The sequence below is a fragment of the Camelus dromedarius genome, chromosome X (genome assembly GCF_036321535.1).
Source record: "Camelus dromedarius isolate mCamDro1 chromosome X, mCamDro1.pat, whole genome shotgun sequence".
Classification (NCBI taxonomy): domain Eukaryota; kingdom Metazoa; phylum Chordata; class Mammalia; order Artiodactyla; family Camelidae; genus Camelus; species Camelus dromedarius.
The window spans coordinates 106,978,886-106,993,582 of NC_087472.1; the positions used below are offsets into that span (position 1 = coordinate 106,978,886).

A 14,697-nucleotide genomic window follows, 5' to 3' on the forward strand; every position below is an offset into this window, starting at 1 on the left:
AAAAATACATTGGATGGGAGGGCAGCTCTGTAGAAAAGAGAGGCTCTGTTTCTAGAAAGCAGGGATGCTGATGGGCAGAGGGAAGAGGTGTCCACCGTAGTCTGTCATTCCAGCTGTGGGCAGAAAACTCATCTTGGTTGTTTATCAGGGATCCTTGGATGAGTGGAATATCTTAAGAATGACATAGTCGGGATTTGGACCAGAATGAAGGAAAACAGAAACTTTAATTGCTTCTGATTGGAATACTAGTTACTCTCACTTCTTGTGAGAGCATTTTGATGAATGTCTGAAAGTGTGCAGACATTCTGAGCCAGCAGTTCTGTCCTGGATGTAGTCGCAAGACAAACTTTTCCATTATAGTCTCTGGAAACACGCACAAGAGTATTCTTCGCAGCATTGTTTATGATTGTAAAAAATGGAAAACACTTGAAGCTTTTATCAGGCAGCTAGAAGAGCAATGGTAGTGTATGGATAGAATGGAATGTGATGCTCCCATTAAAAATGACCTAAATCTGTATGAATAGACAGGCTCAAAAGTATAACACTGAATGAAAGAAAATCAAGTTGCAGTGTCATAAGTACTGTATTGATGGCATTTATGGAGATACTAGAAAACATACAAGGCTATATTCAGCATTGCTTTGAGTGTATGTATATAAAACAAAAGTAAAAAACCATGTGCTGGAAGGGTTCCCAACAAACTAAATAGTGAGATGTAAATAGGACAAGGGGAAAAAAATAAAGATTTCAGTTTTTTTCTCTACTGCTCCTTTTCTTTTCCATTTTAAAACGAGCTCTGTTAAATTGACTAAAAGTGAATGACTGTGAATTTAGGCTGGTTGGTACTATACTGTTTTCTTTTTCTTCACTGTTTGATTTTTTCCCCGCAAACTTTTCACAATTAAAAAGTAGCATACAAAATTCAAATGAAAATCCAATTTTTTCCCTTTAATCTTAAGATTTGGGGATATGTAGGCAAATAAATAAAAGATAGTACATAAAACATTGTGATTTTTCACTAGGTGCTTTTTCAAGGAATCTTAAGAACAGGCTTTTGCCCAGATCTCCCCGCTGTGCTATACTTCTTCACGCCGTTTTATATCATTTATGTGTTAGAGTGCATTTTGTCTGTAATCTTCCCTGTGTCCCAGTATTCTCTTAACTAGCAAAATGCCCAGTGTGTTTCCCATTAACCTCAAAATTCCTACCAGGATTTAGTTTTAAAGCCCCGAAATACCTCCTATCATTTTAGCAAACAATTAGACTGCTCCCTGAACGTCAAAAGCTGGTGAAAATAAACTACCCAAATCAGTATGCCTATGCAAAGAAAGTCCTGGGAAGTGAAGATAGATTTCCAAAATCCTATTCATACCATGAGGGAGAAGTCATTAAATAATTGTGCGTGAGGCAGTTGGTGACAGCCTTGTCTCTTTCGGTTTTGCAAAAACACTAACAGAAACATTCGCAACATCTTGCTTGATTCTGAAGTGGTTAAAATTTTATAATAGGAACCTTAACGGCAAGGAAAAGAATCTCAGAAAGAGCATTGCTCGCTGAGCACTTACATCACCGTGTGGGAATGAGTATTGTCTTACACAATGGAATGTGCTCCATCCCTCCTCCGAGAGGGAATTTAGCTTGGTATGCAAATCAAAATATTGTTTTGAAAAATCTGTTGCCTCAAATGTCAGGAAAAAAAATCCTAATGCAGTTCTTTTGGTCCATTGTTGGCAAAGCAGTCGACAACAGGCTCATCTGGCCATTTTGTCTGGGCCACGCTCTTGGCTTTTGTGATAAAGCCCAAGCCAATCTTGGATTTTTGTCATGACAAAGACGCAAAAAGCCCTAAATTCTTGGGGTCTGAAAGAAAGGAAGAGTAATTTCCTTGAAGTACTTGCAAACCCTTAAAAGCATTTAGAATTTGAGTGTTATTTTGTTCTCCCTTGGTTGAAAGTTGGCAGGTGAGATAGCGGGGAAGCTGACCATCCTCTTCTCCTTTCAAGCTTACTTGAAGGGGGTCTACCCCAAAAATGAAGTCTGCCAGTCTCAAGTTCTGCAGCCTGGAAATAATTTGAAATTATTAAAAAGTGTTATGCATTTCCCAGCTCTGCTATCCAGTGTTGTTGGCCTGGGGTTGAGCCTCAGTTCACAGGTGGGGACTCGCGGAAAGACTGGGGCCATCATAGCTGGTCATGGCTCCTGCATCACTCGGGGGCAGTGGTTTTCTGGGAGTGGTCCTGAACAGCATTATCAGCATCACCTGGGAGCTTGTTTGACTATAGATTTTTCGAGTCTACCTTAGACCTACTAGGGGTGGGACCCAGGAATCTGGCCCTTTCACTCTTTCTCCTCCTGCTGTGGCTAAAACAAAAATGCCAAATTTGTCATCAAATTGTTTGTGGTGAAATAACTTTCACTTGTCATCGTGTGCAAAGGACTTCTGGTGTCACTGTTTTGGAATGTGCAGGAAATGTTTTTCCATGAGAAAGTAAATATGTCATCCTTAGTTGAGAAGAGGGGGATGGGAATCTGGGATTAGTGCCCTTATGAAAGAGGCCCCAGAGAGCCAGCCCCTTCTTCCCTTCACCACATGACGTTATAGTGTCCAATTAGCACTCCAGTGGATCCCTTTTTTCTTCGAGATATAAACTTGAAATTAATACCGAAAAAAATCTTTACCCAATATTGTATCTCCTCTCATGGCTTCTGTCACTTAGTTGGGTTGCTTTGTACAGGACTCTCTTTAGAGACTATTTTACCATTTTAGGTAAGAGTCCTGGTAGTGACATTTCTGGTTGCAGAATACAAGAGCATACATTAGAATACCTAAATGCAAAGGAATGGAAGACTAGAGATACTTTGCCTTCTAGTTTTCTTGGTGTCTATCTTTTAAAAGGCTCCTTATGGAAATAATGCTATAATTATTGATGAAAGGAGTTGAGGAAGAATACTGACACTCATCAAGCAGCTAGTATAAGCAAAGTGCTCACTGTATGCTATCTCATCTAGTGTTCCAATTACGAGAATAGGTCATTTGGCCCAATTGACAGATGAACAAACTGAAATTCAATTACTTATTGTAACAGTTCACTGGCTGTGCAGTAGCGATTTCTTTTTTGTTCTCTTGTTAAAAGAGGAACCCAGAATTACTGTGCATAGCAGGTAGTTATGTGCTCAGGGAAGGGGAGGGCTCAGTCTGAGGATATGAAATATGTTTGGGCTTAAGTCAAACATTATTCTGTCTCTTTTCCAGTGATTCATTTGTGGGTAGCCATGTGACCTGGTTCTGGCCAACTAAATCAATGTAAGGGGAAATTGTGGGAACTGCTGTAAAAACCTGTCCTCCCTAATAAAGTAGAGACCTGCATATATAAAAGACCTCATTCCTTCTTATGTTGGACTGCTGTCTTATAAAGATGTAGTGCTTTGTTGGAGCTGCAGCAGCCATCTTGCAACTATGAGGTAAAAGCCAAGGGAGAATTATTAAGTTTGTCCTACCTGGCACTGTTCTGCTTCTGGATTTCTGGTTGTGTGAGTGAGGAAATACCTATTGTTTAAGCTACTTTTTGTTAGTTACTCTTTACTTTCTATTGAAAGTATACATTCTGAGAACATACATGTTTACCAGGTACCAGGTAAAGATTAGAGTCCACATTTAACTGATGGTAAACACCATCCTGTTACGTCCTCTCTCTTACACTTCTGCTTTCCTGCCTTTTAACAAAAATAAACTTTGTCTACAATTAGCCTACAGAATTTGAACTTATAGAAAAATTACCAACAACGAGATGGTATTTGAAAACATTCTATTAAGTACAATTTATTCTAGACCAGATTGTGACCTGGAATACTTCATCAGTATTTTTCAGGTAGGCTGGTAAATTTTCGGTATACATGTGATAAACACATTCTTCTTATAAAAATTCAACTACTACACAAAGCCAAAATTGTCCATGACTTAATCCCACTTTCCTATCCAGGAGTAAAAATCCATCCTCTGTTAGTGAGATATCTTCCTAGATTGTTTTCTATGCAGTTACATTTGTACATGCTCAGAGATGATTTTTAGGAGAAAAATAGCATTATACTGCATTTATTGTACCACGATTTTTTTTCTAATTTTACAATATGTCTTGTAGTTTTTTTCCCATTAGTTGATCAGATGTCTTTTATTCTTATTATATGCAACCCACTGTTCTGTAGTAGAAAGCACACCGAGCTTTTATTTAGTCATCCATCCCTTTGGCTAAAACAGTACCGGGCATGTAATAGCCACTTGATAAACATTTGTTAAATAAATTTGTCTTTGAAATTACTTAGGGTGTTTGTAATTGTTCCTTGTTTCAAACAATGTTTCTACGTAAATTTTAGAGTCAGTTTGTCAGTGTGCCAAAAATTAATCCTGTTGGGACTTTGGAATTCTATTAGTGAGAATTGACACTTTTATAGTAAGTTTTCTATGCATTTTTTGAGATGTATTTCTGTAGAACAGATACCTTTGAGAGAAATTGTGGACTCAAATGGGATATGAATTTTTAAGATTGAAGTTACTGCCAAAATTATTTTCAGAAGGCTTCTGCAATTTTCTGTATACTATCAATAGTATATGATGGTGGCATTGATGATGGTTATGATTGTAGTGGTAAGGGAGCCACTGGTGGTTGTAGTGAGGGCAGTGTGTTGGTGGTGGTGGTGATTATATTGCAAAAGAACCCAGGACTTTTCTGTAATAATTCAGTTTAGCTCTGATTATCCTCAGATACCTGATCACCTTCAGATTTTTTCACTCTTCATTTTGAGTGTGGAGAGAAATCCTGATTCTTTAGCTAAAGCCATGTTAGGAAAACTAGGCTTGACTGATAGTATAAAATTTATAACTGCTACCAAAATAATGGGCCAGTGCTAAATGAGTGCTTGTAGTATTGCAGTGCTGAGTAATACTGAATTACTTTTTAGAAACAAGGACTTCCACAACCTTGAATCTCTGTAATAAAATGTCCTAGGGTGACAGAGGAAGACTTCTAGATGGGTAGGCAAGGTATGAAAATAAAATAAATATTTGGCTGTAAGTTCATGCTTATCTAGTTGTCTTGCTGAGTACCAGGAATCCCAACTGAACTCCTCCAGTGTTTTTTGTTTCTTAATGAATCCCCAGATTTCTGTATATAGGTGGATCTCTGAACCTAAGATGCCACACTTCACTAGCTTCCTCCATTTAATTTTCACATTTTAAGCTGGTTATGCAAAATCTAGAACTCCTAACCTTCGTCATACTATGATTAGTTCATCTTCTTAAACTAACAAAATTGTGGGCATATTGACTTCTTTTGCTGTCGTGTTGTGTGTGCGTGCATGTATGTTTTGGTTTTTGTGTTTGACAGAGTATTTGTGCTCAAGGACTAATGCCACTAATCCAATGAAACCTAATCAATTGGAACATACCTTGTATTGTATATCATATTGTATATCATATTACATTAAGCATTGATATTTCAATATTTGACATATGAAGTTTCCTTCTGAATGATAAATCAGATGTTTAAATAAAATGGTTGGGGAATTTATTAATATTGTGAATTATTTAGATTAAATGACTCAGATGTATTTTTCCAAAAAAAAAAAAGTCTGAAATTCTTGCATAGAGATAATCTTAAATATTTTTGAAAGATTTAAGACATGGATGCCAAATACCATACTGTCATTATCATCTTGCCATCTTTTATAATGCTACTGCCCAAAGGTCGTTTGAGAGCAAAATCTGTTTTCCTTTGTATCCATCTGAGGAGCAACATTGTACACAGCAGAGTCATGGGGGAAGGAAGCTGTTTTCCATGCCTGATTATGGAAGCAGGCTGTGGCCCGTTGCAGAGAGAGACCTACTGACCTGCACCCCTCCTTCCTTCCTTGGCTGTCAGGCAGAGTGCTTCTGCTGACCACTGTGAGCTAAAGTGGTGAAGCTCTTGCATATGGCCCATTGCTCTGGTCGCGGATGATTATGAAAGGTCTGCTGCCTGCTCTGTGGAAGCTGCTGGTCATTGGAAGTCCTACAGATTGTTGATGGAAATAGATCAGTGATGTATTGATTTTGAGTTAATACCTAAAAGTTAAACTGCCTGTCTCGAATGCTTATTTTGCATTCCAAAAGCTATCCTTTGTCCACTGCTGGGACCCTAGCTTGGCATCTTTGAACCTGAAGCAGTCAAATGTTGAAGCCTGGACTGAGAATTTACACATGGAGAGAAGCACCTTCCAGGAACAGAGAGCTTAACCGTAGAGAAAAGGAAACTTGGTCCTTAGAACTCAAAGTGTTGTCCTTGGACCAGCAACGTTCCATAACCTGGAAACTTGTTAGAAATGCAGAACCTTGGGCTTCACTCCAGACCTGCTAAATCAGAGCAGTCATTTGACCAATATTCTTTGGTGATTCCTGTGCACATTGAAGTGTGAGAAGTGCTATTTAAGGCAGTGTTAAGACTATAAGATGTGACCTACAGTCACCCTACTGCATAATACTACTTTCCTTCCCTACAGTGATAGTTGTTTCTGAGCATTTCAAAGGCACCTCATGGGAAAGTGTTTGCACAGACTTATATAGGGAAGTTAAGATCACAAATGGCAGTAACAAAATAATCAAGCAGTTAATGGTAGAGCTGTAGCAAGCCATACATTGATAAACTCTGTGTGGTTAGAGAGTGGGAATCCCCAGTGCTTTAAGGGCTGACCTTGAACAATTATAGGCTGACACTGAGAGATTATGACAGTGACACGTCAGCAGGTTTTGGGTGAATCAACGTGAGATAACACTGGATAAAGACAGATGAAAGGATAGGATCACTCACTAGGTGTGGGGTTGTGCCTTTTTTTTATAGCAAGTCCTGTCGTGTCTGCACCTGACTGTTAAATGCTGCAAATAAGAGGAATGCTGTGATTGTTTTCTGTTGGCCTTGGGTGGCTTACAGGACCTGGCTTTTAACTCTTGTATCAAGGACTCAGTTTGGAGCTGACTCATTCTCAGTGTTCTGAAATGATATTTAACCTTGTACCTTTAAAAATTTATTTAATTTTATTTGAGGGGAGGTAATTAGGTTTATTTAATTATTATTTTTAGTGGAGGTACTGGGGATTGAACCCAGGACCTTGTGCATGCTAAGCATGCACTCTACCGCTGAGCTACACCCTCCTCCCAACCTTGTACATTGTAGAAGTGAGGTATAATTAAACTATAGTAAGTTGTGCAAATCTTCATTTAAGTTTTGACAACTGCATGTATTAACCATCCAAAACCAAAATACAGAACATTTCCATTATCCCAGAAAGCTCCCTTGTGCCTCTTTCTGGTTAATTCAACTGCTGTTTGGATTTTCATCACCATACATTATTTTGCCTGTCCTAGAACTTCATATAAATGGATTCATACATAAGTACTCTTGTGTTGGACTTCTTTCACTCACCATAATGTTTTTGAGAATCAGCCATGGTTTTGACTGTCAGTAATTCATACTGTTTGTTGCTGAGTAGTATCCTGTTGTGTGAACATGGAAAATTTTATCTACATGTTGATGAACACATAGGTATTCTCCAGTTTTAAGCTTATCAGTAAAACTGTGTTAATCATTGGTAAGCAAGTCTTTTTGCGGATATGCATTTTTATTCATCTTAGATAATTACTGTGGAGTGTGGGATGCTGGTTCTTAGAGCAGGTACACGTTTAACCATTAGAAACTGCCAAGTAGTTCTCCAAAGTGGTTGTATAATTTGAAACTCTTGACCAGAAATGGATGAGAATTCTAGTTGCTCTATATCTTCACTAATATTTAATGTCAGTTTCTTAAATTTTGGTTTAATTTGTATTTCCTTGGTAACTTGTGCATTCTTACTGTTTTTTTAAATAGCTGACTTTAAGAGTGTCATAGATGGATTTCCCTCAACTCACAAACCCCATGCCTTTGGTACCTCAGAGCCCAGAGGGCTACACATACTTTTCACAGTTCTACTTTTTAAAAACACCTTTATTGTGGTATGATTCCTGTACAGTAAACTACACATATTTGAGATGAACAATTTGATGAATTTTGATAGATGTATACACCAATGAAACCACCACCACAATCAAGATAGCTAACATTTCCATCACTCCCCAAGAGGTGCAAATTCTCAATTGATCTCTTTCCATTCCCCTTTCCCCCTGGTAATCATAAGTTTGTTCTCTATGTCTGTAAGTTTGTTTCTGTTTTGTAGATAAGTTCATTTGTGTCCTTTTTTTTAAGATTCCACATATGAGTGATATCATATGGTATTTTTCTTTCTCTTTCTGACTTAGTCCACTTAGAATGACAATCTCCAGTTCCATCCATGTTGCTGCAAATGGCATTATTTAATTCTTTTTTATGGCTGAGTAGTATTCCATTGTATATACACCACATCTTATCCATTCATCTGTCGATGGACATTTGAGTTCTCAGTTCTACTTTGGGAGATTGGAGATGGTTGCCTTGCACTTGGGAAAGACCCTGTTCATCTCCCAAGGAGATCCCTCTTTTGCCCTGTCCCAGCCTTTGGCACAATACCCCCTGAGTACTTGGTGACAAGCCCTGGAAATGACTTGATGGGTCTGTGGCTGACCCTTGGCCTTCTCTGTCATGTCAGACACCATGTGACCATTGAACTTTGCAATCTTGGCTACTTTCTCCTTATCCTTTCCACATTTCCACATTTCCACATGGATTTCTTCTCCACTCGTCATTCTACTGTGAGTGAGAACAGTTACGGCTCTCTTCTCACCTAGGACGGGCTCATAGCTTTCTAGAAATTTGTTCATTTAGGGTTCTTTGCATCCCCAACTCTCAAGTGGAGTTTACAAAACTTTGATTTTGTAGTTCATCAGGCTTGTTTTGGTGGTTGGGGTAAGAATGATGCTCTTTTAAGACTTTCACATTCTAGTCAGAAGCAGAAGTCCTGCACTTTCCACCCCCTACTCCAATCTTTCCTGTCATGTGCCAGAAATGCTCTCTGGACTAAAGCCTAAAGAGAGACAATGCTTTAGACATCACAAGCCAAGAGGCTCACAACACCACTGTGGAAACCCAGGGGTTAGTAGAAGAACCAAACTATATTATATTTTATGTTAATAATTTAAAGATTAAAATAGCATCAAGTAAACCTTGATAGCTGTTGACCCTGAGCACATTACTAAACATAACTGTGACTCAGCTTCCTTGTCTATAAAATGGGAATATGAAACGTACTTACATCATGAGGTTGGTGGAGTATTAAACAAATTAATAAATGTAAAATGCTTAGAGGAGTACTTGACATATAGCAAATGCCTGATAAATGAAACCCTAGCTATTATTAATATTAATTTATTAGTACTAAGGACAGTAGTTATAGCATAGGAAGATTTTTTCATCAAGGACTTATTTCTTCTCAGCCAATCCGTTTTGTGTCTTAATTAAACCTTAAAGCTCTCTCTGGGGATTAGTAAGAGTTAACAGATACAGCCAACCAACACTGAAGTCAATATTCCAGTTCCATGAACAAAGAGATGAATGGTGGCTTAAAAATGGGTGCCTGTAGTGACAGTTAATGTTATTCAGCAATATCTGTGGTTCTCCTGCCTTTGGGTGGGATTGTACCTTTCTGTCCCCTTGACGTGAGGCAGGGCTACACGACCTGCATTGGCCAATGAAATGTGGCTGGAAATGTATTGCTTCTGGACAAGTCTCGAAGAGCCCATTTGCAGTGCACCATGCTTTTTTCATCTAGCCATTGGGACCAGGGATGCTCCAAATGGAGGAGCCTCTGAGCTGAGGGTGTTTTGGAGCAGAGTGATAGCTGGGCCAAGATGAGCATGTAGAAAAAGCCAAAAATAAACCTTTGCTTTAGACGATGGGGAGTTTGGAGCTGTTACATAAGCATCACTAAGCCTATCTTGATTGACTGATACAGCACTTTCAGGATATAGTCCAGCCTGTTTGCTCTTGTCGGGCAGGGTTGAGTCTAGCAGATGCACTGGCCACCAGAGTTTGCATGGAGGGGCAGCCAGAGGCATGGGTGCCAGAGAGTGAGTTCAGACCATATTAAGACAAAGTGCCAAATACCCAAGTGTCCAAATCTGTCCAAAGTTCAGGTGTGGGACTAGCAGCAAGAGACAGGAAGCAGAGCTGAAAGGTTTGAAGCTGAGTAAAGGCAGTGATGGAGCAGAAACTGGAACCAGATCAGAGTCTGTCCATGATATTTGATTGCATAGCAAAGGGAAGGCCAAGAAACAATCTTCCCGGGTGCATCTGTTGGGTGTGTGGTCAGCTACCCAGCTGAAGGTCACAAGGTCAAGTCAGCAAGTCCTTGGGATGATTCCGTTTGGTTGTACCCATCTTGAGACCAGCAAGATTCCTTGGTACCCCAAGGTCTGAAGAACAACACAGAAATTGATTCTGTTCTGGACAGCTTTTGCGCTCTTTGCCCTTTCATATGCTGAGGCTCTACCATTCCAGATTTAAAGAGAGATCACACTCTGATTAGCCAGAGAATCTCACTCTGCCAGAGAGAATCTCTTCTGAAACATCAACACACATATTTTGGCTCCCTTTGAAGATACCTTGTCATCTAAATCATACAGAATGTTACAGATACAGAGCTGTCCATGTATGTTTTTAATTGGGTCAGCGATGTTAACGTGGCAGCAGTATAAGCAGAGCATTTAAAAAAAATTCTTCCCAGTCCCTTTTGGAATTCAGCTCATGGGCTTAACGGACATGTATTGACATAACTAACTTATTCAACATGTCTTTCTGTAAGTTATAAGTGAGAGGAAAGTAAAGCTTTGCATTCAAGTAACAGATGAGATTTTTGTATTAGGGATAATACACTAATATGGATACACACTAATAGAATACATAACCCAAAGTGCAGTCTCATCATTTAATGCAAAGTTACCTCCTACTGGGAACTAAAGATTATTTTACAGGAAATATAAGCAATGTGAAGACCTCTGGGCTCAGTAATAACGTAGGATGTGAAATAACTTGACATGTGCCACTGGCCATGTGTGGTACCCTTTCATTGAAGACGATCATTAGGATTCTATGGAGAATGGATTCTCAAGGCTGGAGAATGGATAATTCCTGTTACGATATACCAGGGACCGAGCTTTATAAAACCTTGTTTTGTTCTCAGTTGCCCCCTTAATAAAGGTAGGAAGATAGAAAATCGTTGCGTAAGTCTGTTTTTATTTGTGGCTGCGAAAATTTTAAACATAATTACTTACTAATTGTCTGATTTTTTGACAATTTTGACAATTTTTGACAACATTTATTATATATACGTATATATATACACATGCACATACTATAAGAGATCTCTTGAAAGAAATGTTATCAAATAATCTTCAGGTGTTTAGAGGAGGATTGGTGCAAGAAAGGTAGATTCAAAAAGAAAAGCTGCTTTAACCTATTTTATTGCTTCTTTGCTGAAAGTATTTACTCAGAACGTCAGAAGTAAAGCTTTAAAGTCAAATGTCTGGAGAAATTTAAATATATGTGAATGCATATGTTTAAATTGAAGAAGAATGTTGACAGAAATAAATCACTTTTAGAGAGAATTCCCAGGACCTAGTCCCTTTTAGGAAAGCTCTTCCAGTCCTTGTGCAAATACATGCTCCTTTAAAGTACTAGCCCACGTAATTTATGGGTTTATGTCTGTATGCCTCTGTTTATTTTCGGTATAAAAATCCTTGCTTATAAAAAGGGTAGTTAAGTATGGTACTACATAACTGTGATCTCTTTTGCCTGACTTAAGAGTTTGTACTTAAGGAACATAAACTAACGTCGGAGGTAATTCAATTAACATTCTGAACGCACAAAGGTATGCTTGCTTCTCAGCTTTAGGGCACAAAGCAGCCCCGTTCAATTACAGCAGTAATTACCCCACATATACACATTCTTAAAAATTTCATGAATCACAAGGCCAAGCTCTAATTTGAGATGTTTGTCTGTCTCTGGAGAATCAACTGAAGTAGAAATCTTGAAGCCAAATAGCTCAACTCCTTGTCCAACTTCACAAAACAAAAACCATCACCTTCCATTCTCAGACAAAAACCTGATATCCCTGTTTCCTACCGCTCATGCTAACTGATCATCAAACTCCATGGGTACTAGTTCTGAAAAAGCTCTTGAATCTGTCCACTTCTGCCCGTGTTCCTTGCCATTGCCCTGGTTTACGATGCCATCTTCCTTTGTCCGGACCAACATCAGTGGTCTTCTGCCTGTTCTCTCTGCCTCCACATTGTCGTCTCCCACCTCTTCTCCACTCTGCATAGATCCACACTTTGAATAAAATAAAACCACACCAAGAAGGATGCTGCACGTCTCAGCTTAAACATCACTTTCCCCAGGCCACCCCTGATTTCAACTCCTTCACCCTGCCCTGCTGAAGCCCCTGTAATTCCTCTTTCATAACAAATGTCACCCTTGATTGTGACCCCTCGTGTAGTTGTCTTTTTCAGTAGATCATAAGTTCTGTGAGGGGAGGGACGGCGCTCATCTTGTGTATCCCAGAGTCCTTGCCTCCCAGCTCTCAGATTATAAAGTGACTTATCACAACTCTTGAATATTAGATCAGGTTCGAGCCAAGTCATGTACCAACACTCTTTAACATACTAATGTACTATTTTTCTTGTGCTAGAATATTTATGGCTCTAAAGGAAAATTCTCCAAAGTGGTGTATCCTAACAGGTTTTATTTTAACTAAAGACAACAGTAAAATCTTACGAATTTTTTCTTGAACTAAAGGCACCAACTTAAATTCCTTCTTTTGCCTTGGACTAAAATGCTAGTAATGAGATTTGAAAATATTTTTTACTTTAGGTATGCTTTAGTAATTAATATGAAATTACATATAACCATGGTATAAAATGTGATATGAAAGTCTGCACATGGAATGTATGGAATGGGGTGTAGCATTGATTTCCTTAACTGTTAACATGTTAGGTGACTTTTAATATATTTTTCTTATTTCTTCCTTTAACACCTTATTTTTAGATTTTTTTTCCCCCGTGTCAAAAAATCTGGTTTGGTTTAAGCTAGGAGAATGTGATCTAGGAAGAAAAATTACATGTGTCTTTCTGTGTGTATTTGTATGTTGTATGTGTATATGATGATTGATTAATGACTATTATTAGAGATCAGAAAAATGGAACATGTGGGAGTTCGTGGAGCAGAAGTTCATTCATGGCTGTATTGTTAAGGAAAGGTCATTGTCAGTTCAAATGAAATCTCCACCCCCTCAGCTTTATTGAGATATAATTGACATATAGCATTGTGTAAGTTTAAGATCAAATGAGATCTTGTCTTCATTGCAAATGTTATAGATGAGTAGTGTTGAAAAGACTCAGTCCTTGTTATGAAAATAGTAGAAATAAATGTAATTCTTCTTGTAGAAGTCAAAACAAATATTTAATTACAGTCACAGATAAAATTGGCATAAAATCTCACACAAGAAATATAAAATTAAACATATATGTATATACAGAAATAATTGTAGGTGAAGTGGTAATAATCCAGGGTGAAGAGGAGAGGGCAAAGTGGGTAAGGGTATAGAGGAAAACAGGAAAGGCCCTGAGTTGATAGTTCCTGAAACTGAGTGATGAATACCTGGTGAGTTATATATTCTCCCGATTTCTGTATATGTTTGAAAGTTTACATATAAAGGTTTTTAGAAAAGAAAAAAGAAATCTTCTATGTGGAAGTGCAAACATCCTGGGGCTGATAACGCTTAAGTCAGAGGACCCGCCACTGGGTGGGTCTCTTCTAGAATGCTGGGAGGAGCCCCTGTTTTCACATGTTCATATTTTTGGAAAATTGGCGAAAGTGATAGGATTTAACCACAGTGGGCTAAGGCTGCTGTCTCTTCCCATTTCAGAATCCCCTCCATTATACTTCTTTTTATGGTGAGAGGTGTTTGGGAGGCTGTGGGCTTTGGGGCATCTAGCTAAGGGAAAACTGAGTTGGGGAACACAGACAAGTAACTTTCGAAATCTTTACTCATGAATGAAAAAGACAGCTTTAAAATTCCCAGCAGGGACGTGCACTTTGACACTCTCACAGTTATTGGTGGAATATATTCTGTGTGTATTAACGCTAGTTTCGCTAGTGTAGGAATGGCTTCCAGGATGACTCCTGTCTGCTCTGCTGAGTCACTCTGTGTTAGGACTTGAAGCACAGGCCCATAGGTTGTATTGGGGTATGAGTGTGCCCTGTGGTATCTAGCCCCAAAGTATGGTACTTGAGGAAAAATGAAGTTTGAAAAGTTTGAAACCAAAAGTCAGTCTATGGACATTTTTTCCTAATCAACAGAAGTATAAAATTATATGAAGTACATTTGATTGTTGTTGATACCTAGTTAAACTAAAATCCTCTCCAGTCAGAAATTCACTCAGTGCTGCAAATACAGTTATAAATGCATCATACTTTTTTTTTGCATTTTCATTGAAAACAAGAGAAATATAGTTTATCAAAATGTTGTATTGATAGTGCACAGACCTCTACTACCAGAAGCCTAAATTTGAATTTGCTCACATTTGTTCAAGTTGACTGTGTGTAGCTGCTTGAATATCCATTCACTGTATCTTAGCTTATCTAATGCATTTTTTCCCCTGAAGCAGTGTAGGATTCCAAATTTAAAGAAACATAAAACTGCCTC

At 38.5% G+C, this 14,697-nt stretch overlaps 1 protein-coding gene across 1 annotated transcript in view; it reads left to right on the forward strand.

Annotated features, from left to right (window-relative positions):
* The window catches only part of MID1 (midline 1), a 577,456-nt gene that overhangs the window by 62,184 nt on the left and 500,575 nt on the right, over positions 1-14,697 (forward strand). The gene's annotated exons all lie outside the window — the stretch shown is intronic.